Raw genomic sequence first — 15,075 nt, 5'->3', positions numbered from 1 at the left:
ATAGGCAAAATCTGGAGGGTTTTTTTTATTATTACTTAGGAAAAATGGCCATTGATTTGCCCCATACTGTGCAAAGTACTTGCAGGTGCCACAACTAAGCTGAAAAACGCATCCTGCCTCTGAAATCAAATTGGGTAGGCATCTGCTGATGAGGCTGGTAAATTCCTACTGACGCCTGTATTGCTGCAATTGCATATATCTCTCTGTATTTTAAAAGGAAAATTTGTAGTTTAAAATATAAGGTTATATGGTGATTAGCAAAGAATTTTCTGTTACTACATTTAAAGGTGTTGCAGTGCCGCCATCAAAAATATTAGAAGAAACTATGCTGACAAACGTTTCTTAACTAGAGGAGGAAAATAATCTTCGGTAGGTGTTATATAAAGACTGTTTTAACAACTGCTAGTGAATGCTAAGAAAGAGGAAAAAGGATGTAATGGATGAAATCTAGCTCTTGTGAGGCCAAAGAAAAATCTGTTTTGTGAAGCACTAGAAACAGCAACTTGAAAAAACACACAAACAGCAGATATTCAAATGCTTGTCACTAATGCTGTTGGTGGGATCTCACCTCAGCTTTAATTTCCACAATTTAATGCCATTAGTAATGATTCAGGGCAGACCAACTCTTTGGGTGTATTTATTCCTCCTTTAAAAGAAAGTAAAATGCACATGGATGGACATAAAATCCCATGCAATAGGGATTTTATGCCCAATTTATAGAAGTGAAAATGGTAGTAAAGTTGAAAGCAGTCAGGAGCGTTGCAGAAATGTGGTGTGTGAAGATTTTTCTTGCTTGAAATTTGCTAAGCTTTAACTGCTATTTTGATCATCTTGTCTGGAATCAAGAGCCCCTCCAGGGCTTCTGCAGTGAATATTGCTAATTTCATACCTAAATAAGGCAAAGTGAGACAAGACAGATACTGTTAAAAGGTGACATTGTACATTCATTGTGCTGTTTACATACCATTCATTCCTCTTATTACTGAAGACTTCACATGAACACAGTCAGCAAGACAGATCTTGAACAGGTACAGTATTTTCAGTGAACTAATGCTAGTTTACAAAAATAGTGTCAGTTTACAAATGAGCTCCAGCCTTGGCTGAGGTCAATACAGACTGTTATAAACCAAATTAAAAATAATTGAGGTTGTGTTTGTGTTCTTGATTGTTACTTTGGAGAGAACAAGTTACCTAAACAAGGTTTTATAAAAAGTGCACTACAGAAATATTAAATTATATTACACTAATTTTTCTTTAGACATGCCAAAAATAGCAAATGTTTCAGATTTTTTTTTTTTTTTTTTTTTTTTTATTTAGAGCTAAGCTATTCCTAGTGCATAAGTATTTGAGGAAAGGAAAAAGAAAATCAGTCTCTTAGACTTCTCTCGTGTTAAAAATCCTACTTAAATGTCACTTCAAGATTTTATGTCTCTTAGTTTCCATTCTTTGAGGTCTTTGGTCATAAGATACTCTCAGACTAATTTTTTTATAGTTCTGCTACAATAATTCCATCACAAACATAAAGAAGACTCCCTAGTTGGTAAAATGATTTTTCTGTCCTTTTACTCTTAGCTAAATCATTATTTGTCCAGAAGGAATTTTGCTAAAAACCTAAAGAAAACAGGTCCTATTTATGAGTGTCTGCCAAATGCTATAGGGTCCAGGGGAAGGTCCCTCTGGAATACTGCTTTCTGACAGGCTGTCAAACTTTGTGAAATTTCCATTATGTCAACACTGGGAAAGAAATACACAGAAAGTTCCCAAGCATTCAAAACAGTAACTAAACTGGAAGTATTAGCTTATCACCTAAAAAACCTTAGGGAAGCTACTATGCTCCTTCAGTACATGCTGCTTTTTTTTCCCCTTTAAACTAAATACTACAGATTTATTTAGGTCAAGATGAGGATAATTTTTAGAAAAAAGTCTAATGGCAAAGCTCTTCATATTTATAATTTTTTGAAATATAAGTTTGCTGTTAGCAAGTAATCCTTCTTTAATGTATAACACAGACACTTATGACCATTGAACTATTGGGGCCTTCTGGGTTGGTATTATTTGCTTAGATTCTCCAGTGTCTAATAAACTACAAATTGTGAAACTTTTTTTCTGTGTATCCACAATAACTTTCTAATATGAATTCTTTAGACTTAAAGTGTTCATGATACAGCCTTTCCGTCAATGGCAGGGGAGGAGAATGGAAATACCACTAACCCCACTAATCTCTTTGCTTAACTGCCTGTTTTAATTTGATGTACGGAAACTTAACATCTGAAAGATAGCTCCTCTGTCAACTGTGCTTGAAAAAGAGTGTGGTTTGGTAGACATATGTGTGCGTGAATATTACAGTATGATCTCACAGGACCTTCATCAGGAAACCTGACTGAAAGAGGAGCAGATATTAAAGACACCCATCTAGCACATAGCTGCAAGTGTCTTTAATTTAAACAACATGAGTAGCCTGATCAAGTGGAATAATGTTACACATATGTGTAAATTTATAGGTGATAATTGCCTGATACTATATGGCAGGAAACTTTATGACTGAAAAAGCAATAAGTTAGAGTAATGTCTTTTTATATGCTGCCATAACATTTAAAATCACTCAGATGAGTACTGAACAGAGGAACATACATGTGGGTGTGTTTTGGCAGATATGCATTTAATTCTGTGTGGTATCATTCAACCTCAGGCTACTCTGATGAGCAAATTGTTCATGCACAAATTTATTTGCAAGATAGTAAATACATAAATAGCCGACACTGACCTCTGAGGATGGATTTCAGAAGCTAGCTGGTGGCTTCTCAGTGTCTCTGGTGTCCCTCACCACTTGGTCTTGCTTTCTCAGTGTGTTACTTGATTGTAATGGCATCCTGTACTTTGGTTCTCTTTGCTTAGCTTAGCTCTTTCTCAGCTTTGCTACAGGTCAGTCTGCTCCTTAGTCTGGACTTGGTTTCCTTCCTTAGTTTCCTTCCCTTTGCTCCTTCAGCCATTTACTCTAGAGCCTGTCTGTCCATGTCTCCCTTTTTCTGCTCTTTGCTTTGTACGCTGCTTAACTTCTCTGGGGTCTTGTTTGCCTTGTTATCAAACCTGGTTCTTGCCTGGTCCTCAGCATTGGTTATGACAGCATTAATGACAGCATTAATGTCAAGGGCAGGATGGAGGTTTCTTTAAGAACAGGATTCTCCGATACACAAATATCCATTGATAAACTGAAGGTGTACTAGTTGGCTAAGGAATAACCTGTCTGATAAGTGCATGCTCGTAACAGGACCCATCATTGCTTAAGACCATGGGGTAAAAGTGCCCTTCTTTCTTTTGAAATAAATACATCAAAAGACACCAACAGTTTCTAAATCTTGGTTTTGATTTAAGGTGAGAACAAGAGTCTTCAATAAGGTAGCACTTGAAATAAATAAAATACAGAAGATTAAGAGATTAAAGCCATAGCCTTGAGAACACACTGGTTTAATGGGCTCTTGCAAATGGGCTTCCCTGCCACCTAGTTCAGCAACTTTCCATGGGTCTCTGAACTGGAATATCACTTCAGCAGGTTTATCTTCTGGGACTCTGTGACAATTTTTTTTTTTCTCCATCACTTTGGAAGCTTTGCAGATCTGCTCTCCTCTCCCCTCATCAATCTCTTAATCTGAGCCCAAGACGGATAAATCCCTGAGCAACCTGGTCTGACCTCACAGCTGGTCCCTTCCAACCTGAGTTACCCTCTAAGCCTATGTTTCCTCCCTGTCTCCTCTCCTGGCCATCATTGTCTCTCTAGAAGCTCCTCTGGGTCACCCTATGGCTGGGAAACAATCTCCTCTTTCTTCCTTAACTAGAGAACAGCAGCAAACAGCCTTCCGCTTCACAGCCAGCAAAACTCTTCTTCAAAAAATACACAATATATAATTCATACACAATACAATGTGAGCGAGCAACCAGACACTTATAACATCCCTCACAATGTGTTTCAGTGTTTCTCTGTGAAGAAGAATATGGATATAAGTATGGACAAGCATGGATTCTTCAAAGTCAGGGCATCTGAAACAAGAAAAAGAATGGAATGAAGCAATAATACACATTAAAAATATGAGAATAATATACCATGTAGCAGCTGGAAAAAATGAAAAATGAGAAAATTCAAATTTGCTTTTAATACTAAGTGAAAAAGAACAACTCACATTTTTCAGTCTTTATTTTTTGAAAAAGAGCATAAAAATCTGCATGTCATACAAATGATCTGAGAACCAAGTTCAGCTGGAAGAATATGTCCTTGATATCACAATTAATGTGTTAGGAATAACAAAAGTGATGCATCTGATAATCAGAAACAGATGAATCTGGCTCTGTGATTTGTAGGTCAACAGTCGTGAGATGAGCTACACAAGCCAGGAGATAAGAATCCTTGGTAGGGGTGCACATTAACTCATTAGGAGTCTAGAAATCCTGTCCACTCCAGAAAATATGCACAGCCACTGAGAGATGGAAGTTTGCTACCAGAGCTAATCGCTATAAGTATTGAAGCAGACAGCATAACTGTGAATTTCTTAGAAGCAAGCAAGAAAACGTCATGTGGTCAGTGAGCCACGTGTCATAGAGCTCAGGAAAATGAATGCTTTATGGATTTAAAAGAGCAGTGCTCTTTAAAGTGACTCCCAAGGTAAGTCCAGCTAGAAGACCCGAAAAACATGGAGTTGGACTGTTTTATCCCTGCCATAGGCTGAATTTATTTGCTGTTTATCCTAGGGTACTTCCCAGTGCCTGTTCTTCCTCGTCGTATTCCCCTGTCCATAAATATGGATTTCAGTTCAACAGAAGAGATCTTGCCTGCACTAGAAGACACAGTTTGAAAAATCTGCTCGCTTGTTTTCTGGTGTTTTTTCTTTAATATATGGTGTCTGATGTTGTAATAGGGGTCATAGAGTTTTTGCTAGATGTTCTCTTCTAGTTAAATCCCATGAGGAGCTGTTCAGCACTGGTAACTCCCCCAGAAACAAATGATCTTCAGAGTCCTGTTTATTACAGTCCACGCTTCCTTTTCAGGCAGAACAGGGGATTTTACATGAGTGAAGAGCACATTTTAGTATCTGTGATGTGCCAGTAGCACTGATAGTTATCAAGGTTGCATGATACTTCTTGTCAGAAAGCCCTGATGCCGCAGGGAAATACAAGAGAGATCTCATCGTGAGACAGTAGCTGCTTTGGAGAACTGGAGTCCGTCTCCACTGCAGAGTTCCTGTGTGGCAAGTTCCTTTAATCACATTTTTCCCAGGTGGTTATGTTATTCTCTGTTTCCATTGTCCAGCTTGAGATCTCACAGGCTGATTTGCAGAAATGTTTAAACATTCACAACTGTATCTGAAGCTACTGGGAAATGCCCTTTGAAAATAGGAAATGTTACTCATTGTGAACTACTCAGATGGATCAGCCTGAATTCTCAGATACTCATATCATACAGCCTGAGTTTCCCAGCTGTAGGGTGAAGACGATGAAACTCCTTTCTTTCAGGGCAAGTGTTGTGGAGAGGAATGTTTGTGAAACATATATGTGCTATGAGAGCCACAGAACAGGCAAGCAAGAAAAGTATGGCTGTCCTCACAGCTGACTCAATAGTGGAAAGTAAATAGACCACATGCCAAAGGAAGCTAAAAGAATAAACTGAAAAGCTCATTCTTCACACATAACAAAGCAAGGGTCAAAGGGGAAAGTGCATACGATTGTATAACTAAACCCAGCGTCATAATTTAATAATGGATTAAAGATTCACAGACATCTTTAACTCTGACACTTACTTATTTTCAGTGTTTGATAAATTATCTCTTAGGGCGGTTTTTCTTTGGGGACGTCAGGGTGAATATGAAATAGGTTTTCAGAAAATACTCCCTTGCTGGCTAAGGTGAATGCGCATAGCTGCACTGCTGTACAGAGTTGCTGTCACACCCTGTTGTTCCATCTCATTACACATACCCTATGGGATTATCTTCTTTAATAGAGGTCCCAGGTCTCCGAAATGTGTGATAATCAGAGCTCAACTCTGATTAAGAATTAGCAGAGAACTTACTAGAGGCGATGAAGCCAAATCTCGTGTTGCAAAGCACTAGAAGAGCACTTAAGTAATCATCACTTTTCTTTTGGCCTTAAAGGGAGAGGAGAAGTATTCTCTTTCTTCACATTTGTTTCACTTTCTTCATCTTTCTCCTTATCCTTTTTTTCTCTACTTCTTCTCTTTCTCCTCTTCTAAATATCCTCTGTAGCTAACCTGTTTTCCCTCCTAAGTTTCCATCCCTTGTCCAGACCCTTCTCTGCATTGAGACTGTCATTCGGGAGCCACATAAAGAAGTGTCTGAGGTCACAGCTTTGTCTGGGCCACCAAAGTCTTCTGATGTCAAAGCCTGGAGCTACAATGCATGAGATGCCCTAACACAAATGGTGTCCCCTTCTCCTTGGATCTGAAAGCTTCCCTGGCTGGCTCACAGTTCCCATGAAAATTGCTGCTGGAACTGTCATTGGAGGGTTGAACGAGATGCAGGGGGAAGCAGGACATAGAAATGACAGATGAGTGGAAATTCAAAGACATTAAGAACAGGTAAGACAAAAGAGCATGTAAAAATCTCAAGAATGATGGAGGGATGCTGAGGCTTGGAAAGGAAAACAAGGGATGTGAAGACATCTGAAATATGTATTACTTTGCTATTATTGTAAAGCCTGGTAGGAAGAGTGGAGTGAAGATGCTTTAGGCTGAAGCTCTTCAGAGAAGGAAAGAAAAATAAGTTGTCTGACTGCAGTTTTCTTAATTCTAATAAAGTTCTTTATCCATGTTAGAAGACACAGATTTTTACCATGACTTTTTAAGTCTGATGTGTGATAATTAGATCTGTATTGGACAAAGGTACATGCCTGCCAAGATACTTACCTAAACTGAAAAACTATAAAAGGCATGGAAAGTCTTTATGAGAAGGATGTCTCTCAAAGCATCATTTATTTTACTGAATATCTGGAAGTGGCAGGTTTTAACTGCTTTGAACTTATGTGCAGAAGTAAACATGCTTAGGTATACAAGGTATATAAGCCAAAACTCTTTCTCTCACCAGAGTCATGAGTGAGGCTGGGGTCACTGTGATATTTTTCCTTTACTTTGTAACCAGTCTTACATTTCTGCACTATGAGGGATTTTTCATCTGAGAAAATAGGCTTATATCACAAGAGACAGCAAGTAACAAGTCAGAATCAGAAATGATCTTTCATGGAACAGAGGACAACTGTGGCTTCTTCACCAATCTTTTCCTACTTTCTGTATATTATCTGAAGTAGGTTCCTTGTGCCATAAATCTGTGCCATCTTTGTGCTAGTTTTTTATAGGCAGCACACAGCATAGGCTCTGGTTTTACCTTAGAGCCTCTATATGCTTGCCGCAACACAAACAGCATACTTCAGAAATATGTACAGCAGAATCATTGTACAGCTTCCTCTGAACACAAAACCTCATTACTTGTAATTCTCAAGTATTTTGAATTTTAAGTTGGCAGATGAGGATGTATAGCATTTATTTGTTAAAATTCTACCATTAAGAGTCTCTTTATAATACCTTTCATTAATGTACCCCATTTTTCAAGTGGATGAATGGGCTGCTCGTCATGTAGACAGTGTGGTATAGAAATGTTGATGCATTACTGCCATGGACCGAACACCCTGGGGAGGAAGGGTGCTGGATTTGTGATACCTACACAAGGACAGAGAACTGGGCTGTCACTCTGTGGTGCTGGGGATCATTGATCATCAGTTTTTGTGCCACTACCCATTGGCACTGACATAGCAGAGCACAGCTATTATACACAATCAAACAGATAAGATAAACTGCTCACAAACAATGATGCAGAGATGCTATGTGACTTTAGTATAACATCCTTCAGTTCAAGAAGGACAAGGAACTGCTGGAGACGGTCCAGCATAGGGCAACAAAGATGATTAACGGAGTGGAGCACCTCCCTTATGAAGAAAGGCTGAGGGAGCTGGGGCTCTTTAGTTTGGAGAAGAGGAGACTGAGGGGTGACCTTATTAATGTTTATAAATATATAAAGGGTGAGTGCCACGAGGACGGAGCCAGGCTCTTCTCGGTGGCAAACAATGATAGGACAAGGGGTAATGGGATCAAGCTGGAACACAAGAGGTTCCACTTAAATTTGAGAAAAAACTTCTCAGTGAGGGTGACAGAGCACTGGAACAGGCTGCCCAGGGGGGTTGTGGAGTCTCCTGCTCTGGAGACATTCAAAACCCGTCTGGACGTGTTCCTGTGCGACCTCACCTAGGCGTTCCTGCTCCAGCAGATGATCTTTTGAGGTCCCTTCCAATCCCAAAAATACTGTGATACTGTGATACTGTGATCCTAGCAATGCCAGAGTAATTACAAATAGACTTTTAAGTGATTCTGAAAAACACAGTAGGAACCCAAATGCCATAAAACTTCATTTTATCTGATACTAAAACACCATTGTCAGAGAGAATTGTCTGCTCTGATCTATCACCTATCTACTGTAATTTATTCATTATGTTCCATGGAAGGTCTTAAAATGACATTGCATTCCTGGTGGATTATTTCTTAAAGAGCTCTTACTTCAGTACTACAGCATTAGGATGCTTTTGATAGCTATGACATGCCTTAGTTTAAATCGTCTTCTCTGTTTGTATCACACTAGTATGTATCAACTCCTTTTTTTTCAGGATCAAAGGATAACTCATTAAATCTCTATTTGTAAATAAAGCATTTGTTCCATAGCACCAGGTGTCCTTGAACCACTACAATGAGCAGCTCAGCAGAACGTGTCCTAAATGTACTCAAGGCTCCACTGAATGGTGAAAATGTGACTTGTCTTTTAAGTGTCCTGGGAACAACTCGTTATGGCCTATAAAGCAGTAGAAAAAGTGTACACAGTGGTATTTCCAGAACTGAAATACAAATCTAATTAGACTCCCATCAAATGGCTTACTTGAGATTGAAGAATTGCCACACTGATTACAAAGTTTGCTTTATAGATTAATAGGCTAGTTTAATAGCCATAGTTCTCATTGTGTATGAACTACTGGTTTATGCACTTTGTTGTATAGATATTAATTGCTTTGGCTTTTATGTGATGTATGTCTATATTACTGCTACTTTTGCAAATGAGACCTGCCTCAGGTAACCTTTTTAGCCTGTGATTTCCTTTTTATTTTTTTTTAATGAATGAAAAAAGTCAATCTGTTTTCCCAAGTTAGAATTAATTTTCAGGTTTATCAGCAGCTAAATATCCAGACTGGTAGTCATGCTTCCTAATTATTGAAAAATATTTAATTAAATCCAGTAAGACTTAAAAAATGGAAGCAGAACAAATTATACACAAAGCAGGATTTCATACACAAAACTGCCTAAAATAAAATGCTAATAGACTTTCTTCTGGGGACATCCTGCATTTGTAGGAGCTACTGGATCTGGGAGATGAGTGAAAAGAACTTTTGTCTGTGTCACATCATGACAACAACTTCTTAGTATTGATGCTAAAATGATTAGAGCTGGCACTGCACACACCTACTGGGCAGCAAGGGCACACTTTCCTTCTTCATCGGCTTCTGGTAGCTGGGATGGCACTTTTCATTGCAGAAGGGTTGACTGTGATTTCATAAAAAATTCTTTATAGCCTGTAAAATCCCTGTCCTAACTAATAATGAACTACAATGACAATGACATTTTTGTGCATTTCATCTTTTTATTTATACAGCCATATCAACTAACGAGTCCACACCCCTGTCGAAATCTAATGCCAGATGTTATGTTTGACTTTTTAAAAAGCCAAGAGAAGGACAAAACATTTTCTTGAGGGGAAAGAGCTGCACTAACAAATTTTGAGAAGACCAGAGGTAAGGGGAAATGACTGGGTGGAAGTACAACTTCAAGACTAGGATAAGACATTTTAATTTCTTAAGTATGAAGGAAACTGCATTTCTGATTTTGACCACTCATTTGACCTGTTCCCTCCTTCTAGTTTTGACATATTTTTAATTTTCTTTTCCGAAGTGATTGCTCTTCTTACCAAAATGTCCATTTAGTTTATCTTCATTAAACACCGATCTGGCTAGGAGACCACCATCCAAACTATTTTTTGACCAGCGACCATTGTTTCCTACATGCTTACTAGTGATATGTTGGCCTTTCATGAGTGACCATGACTTTGCAGTCTTTTCTCCTTCACAGTCTTCTCTCATTTCTACTTATGCATTATTCATCTGCCCTATTCCCTCTCTTTCTTACCCTTAAATCTTTCTCTTACTTCCCCCCCATCTTCCAGACAGATAATTTTGAACAGCAATTTCCTTTTATTTTGTGCAGCCTGAATCCTGCTAGACTAATCTTACAACTACTTGGAGGTCTTCACTGTAAGCTTTTCCGTTCTTCCTTTATATCTCTTATTGATGTTTTATGATCTCTGTCTCTACATTTTCAGCAGGTCATCTAATTCTTTGATTTTCTTATAAGCATTCCTCTGTAAAACTTTGCTTCTAAGTGAAATCCAGCTCTTGAAAATTCCTCCCTTTCTGTATCTGCCTGTTTGCAGTCCATGCTGGCTCCTTCCTTCTCTGAAATCATGAGATGATTCATTTGCAGCTGGGACTGAGCAAGATTTTTCATATCATCACGTTTGATCTGTTGATAATTTACTTAGCTACACAAGAAAAAAGAAACATCCCCCTCCACTCAAATAAGAAAAGTTTACGTGGCTGAACAAGAGAGAGGGACTTATATGTGACATAATCATAGTTTAAATACGTATCTGTATTACAAAGAAAGTTGGGTTGGTGTTTTTTCATGCTATTGTCTTAAATATGGCATAGATACTTAGCAACTCTATGTTGTACTCTTAAACAATGACATATTTTTTCACCTTTGTTACTCTTTTCTAAATCTGAGAGCATAAAGGTTTAAGAATGTTTTATTAGTTCTGCTAGATAGTCAATAGGCTTGAATGATACGAGAAAAGAGAAGTATTGATTATATGTATATGTTATATAAATACATTTGACACATTTGCCCAGTCATCACTATTGTTAGAAAAGAGCTTTATGTACAGCATTATATCATGTACTTTTTCTGTTTGCTTTGAGAACCTCTTATAATACAAATACTCAAAGTTCTAATATATGATGAAATTTATATTCAAATAAGGAAGCATTGTTTGATAGAGATCTTGCAGCAGTAGAATAGTGTTTGTGCTCAAGTGACAAGTATCCACAGGTTCTGTGTTATCTTGGGTCCCCTCTCAAACTAATGCATAATTTGCAGTGTGGCACCAGTGAGGGGCCTTTTGTGGGATCACCAGTATTTATGCAGTGCTTACAGTATTAAAGCCTCCATTGGGAGATGTCTGCCTTACAATACCTTCTGAGGATGTGTAGATAAAGTGCATATATGCTTTGTCTATTACTTGTCTTTTTCATACAAGTAATAATAAGAACAAAAGGAATTTATTACTAAAACAGGATGGCAATGCCTGAAAAGTTGTGCAAGTGAAGCATACCATCCTTTAGCCCACAGATTTGTTATGTTCCATGTTCACTCCATGTTGAACAGAGAAAAATACTTGAAACATGTGGAAAAATTGAAGGTGATGAAGATAAAGCTATCCTGAAGCCTGATATTGCCATTCAATAGTATTGTTTCCATGGTAACTCCTGTATCACATGGCACCTGTGTACACCATGCAAAGACTTCTTAAAGTTACATAAATACTAATAGGAAGGGCAAACTTCCATCTTTTTTTTTAATCAGTGTGAAATAAGCATTTTATTTTCATTACAAACATAGAATTTCCCATAATTCCCTGAGTACTTAAGATATGAGGTTGTAAACAAAGTTTTATTCATAAGTGAAAGACTTATAATATTAAATGATGAATTTTAAAAAGGGTTTATGAGGAAGAAGGAGAGCAGTGGGTTAAAGGGACAGCTGGTGCCTGTGCGTTACTCGATATGGGAGTTGTGCTCTCTGTTACTATTTAGTTACTGCTGCGGCAAGGCAGCAAATGATAGCTACTAGTAATTCACTGAATAAGGCACATGTATCGCCCAGCTGCATCCATGCCTTCAGCCTTCCTGCGAACAAAAAATCCTTTAGAACTCACCAGAGGTGAGGAAGCTGGCAGGATTCTACAGAAATGGCTTCAAAACTTACAGAATTTATCTGGGTATTTCTCCTTCTCATTTTTGATGTTATCTTACAAGATTCTATAATGTGACTATTACTTCCTAATGACATCTGTAAGATAAATAAAAAATCAAACAAAGTTATAACATTCCATTAAATTCTGTAGGTTTACTCATATGATGTTCTCTTTGCCCTTTTTCTATTCAGTCTTATAAAAATCTTACATAAAACCACACAGATGCTGAAAATATGCATTCTTTTCCTATCACTTTCAAATTCTGAATCTATAAATATATATTCTGTCAACTGACATGAGATATGTAAGGACAGGTAATGGAAAAGAGTATTATGAACAAGATCTGAGTACCATTGCCAAAAATAACGTGTGTGTGTATACACATGCATTCACACACATACACATGTACGTACATGGAGCAGATGTGTGTTTGGAAGGGGGAGATTAAAATATAAATCTGAGTGGGTGATTAAAGCTGAAATCTTCACCAGACAACAGTATTTCTGCTTGATTCAAATATGCTGGTTCCAAACTAAGAATCTGTATAATATATTGATTCTTAATAGGGAATCAATTCTTATATCTCTGAGACAGACAGCAGACATAGAGCACCTCCAGACTAAACTATAATTGTATGTAAGACTCAGTACAAAGGCTCTGGCTCCTATGAATTCTGCAGGGCCCTGTAACATCTTCAAAGACTGATCTGACCAGCACCTGCCATCTTTTAAACAGTTTGATGTGACCATAATCACTCGCTGCCTATGCTAAACATTTAACAAAATGTGCTTGTAATTTGGAAAGGAAGTACCAAGGAATGATTACACATTAGTTTTATGCAGTTAACGCTGACAGAAAATTGAAAAGGAAGAACATTCATGGTAAAGAGATAGGTGTGCTTTCGTTTTAAGTATCTATATAATAACGTTCAGTCCTAGCATGATAATTTAATCTTCTTTCCATTCTGTTCTAGCTCATTCCAAACACTGTCCCATTTGGCACAGAAACCTCCAGTTCGCTGTTGGAAACCAAATATTTTTCTTTCCAGGGGCAGACATTCTTCAGTCAAGTTCAACTAAGTGGCCCACAAGGGAGCTGTCTCTGTTGTCCAAGCTAGCAAGATACATTTATGAGCCAGCATCAGTAAATAAAGAAGGCAAGCTACATCTGTCCTCCAGCACTTGAGGTCACTGAGCAATTCCAGAACCGTAAGTCAGCGATTTAATGGAATTTCCCATTCAACTGATTAGGGCACATTAGACTATATCACAAGCCAAAATGTTGGATTCCTGGTGCATTCCCATTAAAAAAAATGCCATGAAGCAGTTTTCTGTCTGGCATCTCTTACATAATTTTTTTGTAATTCTGTGAAAGAGTACAGAGAGGTTAAGGGAGAAAAAATCTTGGAATATGAATTATCACGTGCCTGTCAATGAACTCTGCAGCCTACAATGAGCCATATCTCTGATATGAGCCAAAGGCCAGTTAGAGAACTCATTTATTGTCCAAAATCGGAGGATGCCACAAGATCAAGGAGCGGTACTGGGGAAGGCCCGTGAGAAAGCAGCCCTGGCATGGGCATGCTGACAAGAGACCAGAAGGTAATTCCCATAAGCAGCAGAATGTGCTCCAGCCCCAAGGGTTTAGCTGTGGACCCTGCCAGTTGCATGGCTGAATAGGTTTGAGGACATAGAAAATGAGTGACTCTTGGTGGGAAGAGTGTGGTTTTATTCTGTGGTGCTACTTACAGGGTACCACACTTTGTGAGAAATATGGTAAAGGTCATTTCAGCTAAACAAATGTGTAGTTGATTATCCAGCCACTGCACGCCACTACACAGAAAATGAATGTGTTGTTCTGAGATCTAACATTCAAATATAAGACCATAGGAATTAAAAAAAAAAAAAAAAAAAAAGGCAATTATATAACACTACAATCTATTCTTGTAAATTACCTGTTGTAATTTTAGCTCTGGACAACAGTGACAAATTACAGTCCTCATTTCAAGGATATGAGATACATCACATAATGCAGATCTATAGTGTTTACAACCATTAATCATCTTCTGGCAGCACCATTTGTGTTAACCCTGTTTACAAAAGAAGAGACCCACTAAGACATACTATTTTAGGCATTTCTTCTTCCAGTAAATATTGTTTGGAAGCAAACAATTCTAATCTGAATTTATGTTTAGCCTTAAAATGGAAAAATAGCCCAGAGGTAATCACAGCAATGTTGACATCCATGATAAAAAAGAATTAAGACCTGTTTCTATTTTTACCAAATACTTCTCTGTGTCTATGTTAATTAGAAGCTAAATATTGTTATAAAATTACAACATTGTGTTACCTGATAGTTTTAAGATTGTACCTTATGCAAAGAATTTTGGGTGCATTGGATTTTTCTCAAAAATTTAGAAAACACTGTCTTCAAAGTTATATAAAGTTCTTCAAGTTTAATGTCAATTTTTTCAAGAGAAATTCTCTCTTTCTATAATCATAGAGTACCAGATTTCACTGCAAACAAAAGTCATTCTTCTTATTAATGGTATCGGGATATAAATACAATCACAGTCAAACTGAAACAATATGAGTTTATAACCATGTGTAATCATAAATATTTTTGTTAAATCTGTCCCCTACTGATAAAGATGCTCAATATCAGGTTAGACCAGGAAATGGATATTTTGATCCTGTACAATTTTTTAAGGTTTCTTAAATATTGTTTTTCCTTATCAAATGACACTAAGCCCTTTCAATTTTATGGATGCACAGATAACAATCTGGCAGTGAGAGGAATTTACCTAGAATGTGAAAGATTCAGATTCAGTCTGCAGGTCTGCCATCCCTCCCTGTCCCAGAAATCTGCTCCAGCCCCCAGGAAATCAACTCTG

This window comes from Streptopelia decaocto, assembly GCF_964273445.1.
Source record: "Streptopelia decaocto genome assembly, chromosome: 1".
Taxonomy (NCBI): Eukaryota; Metazoa; Chordata; class Aves; order Columbiformes; family Columbidae; genus Streptopelia; species Streptopelia decaocto.
This window is presented reverse-complemented; position numbering follows the sequence as displayed.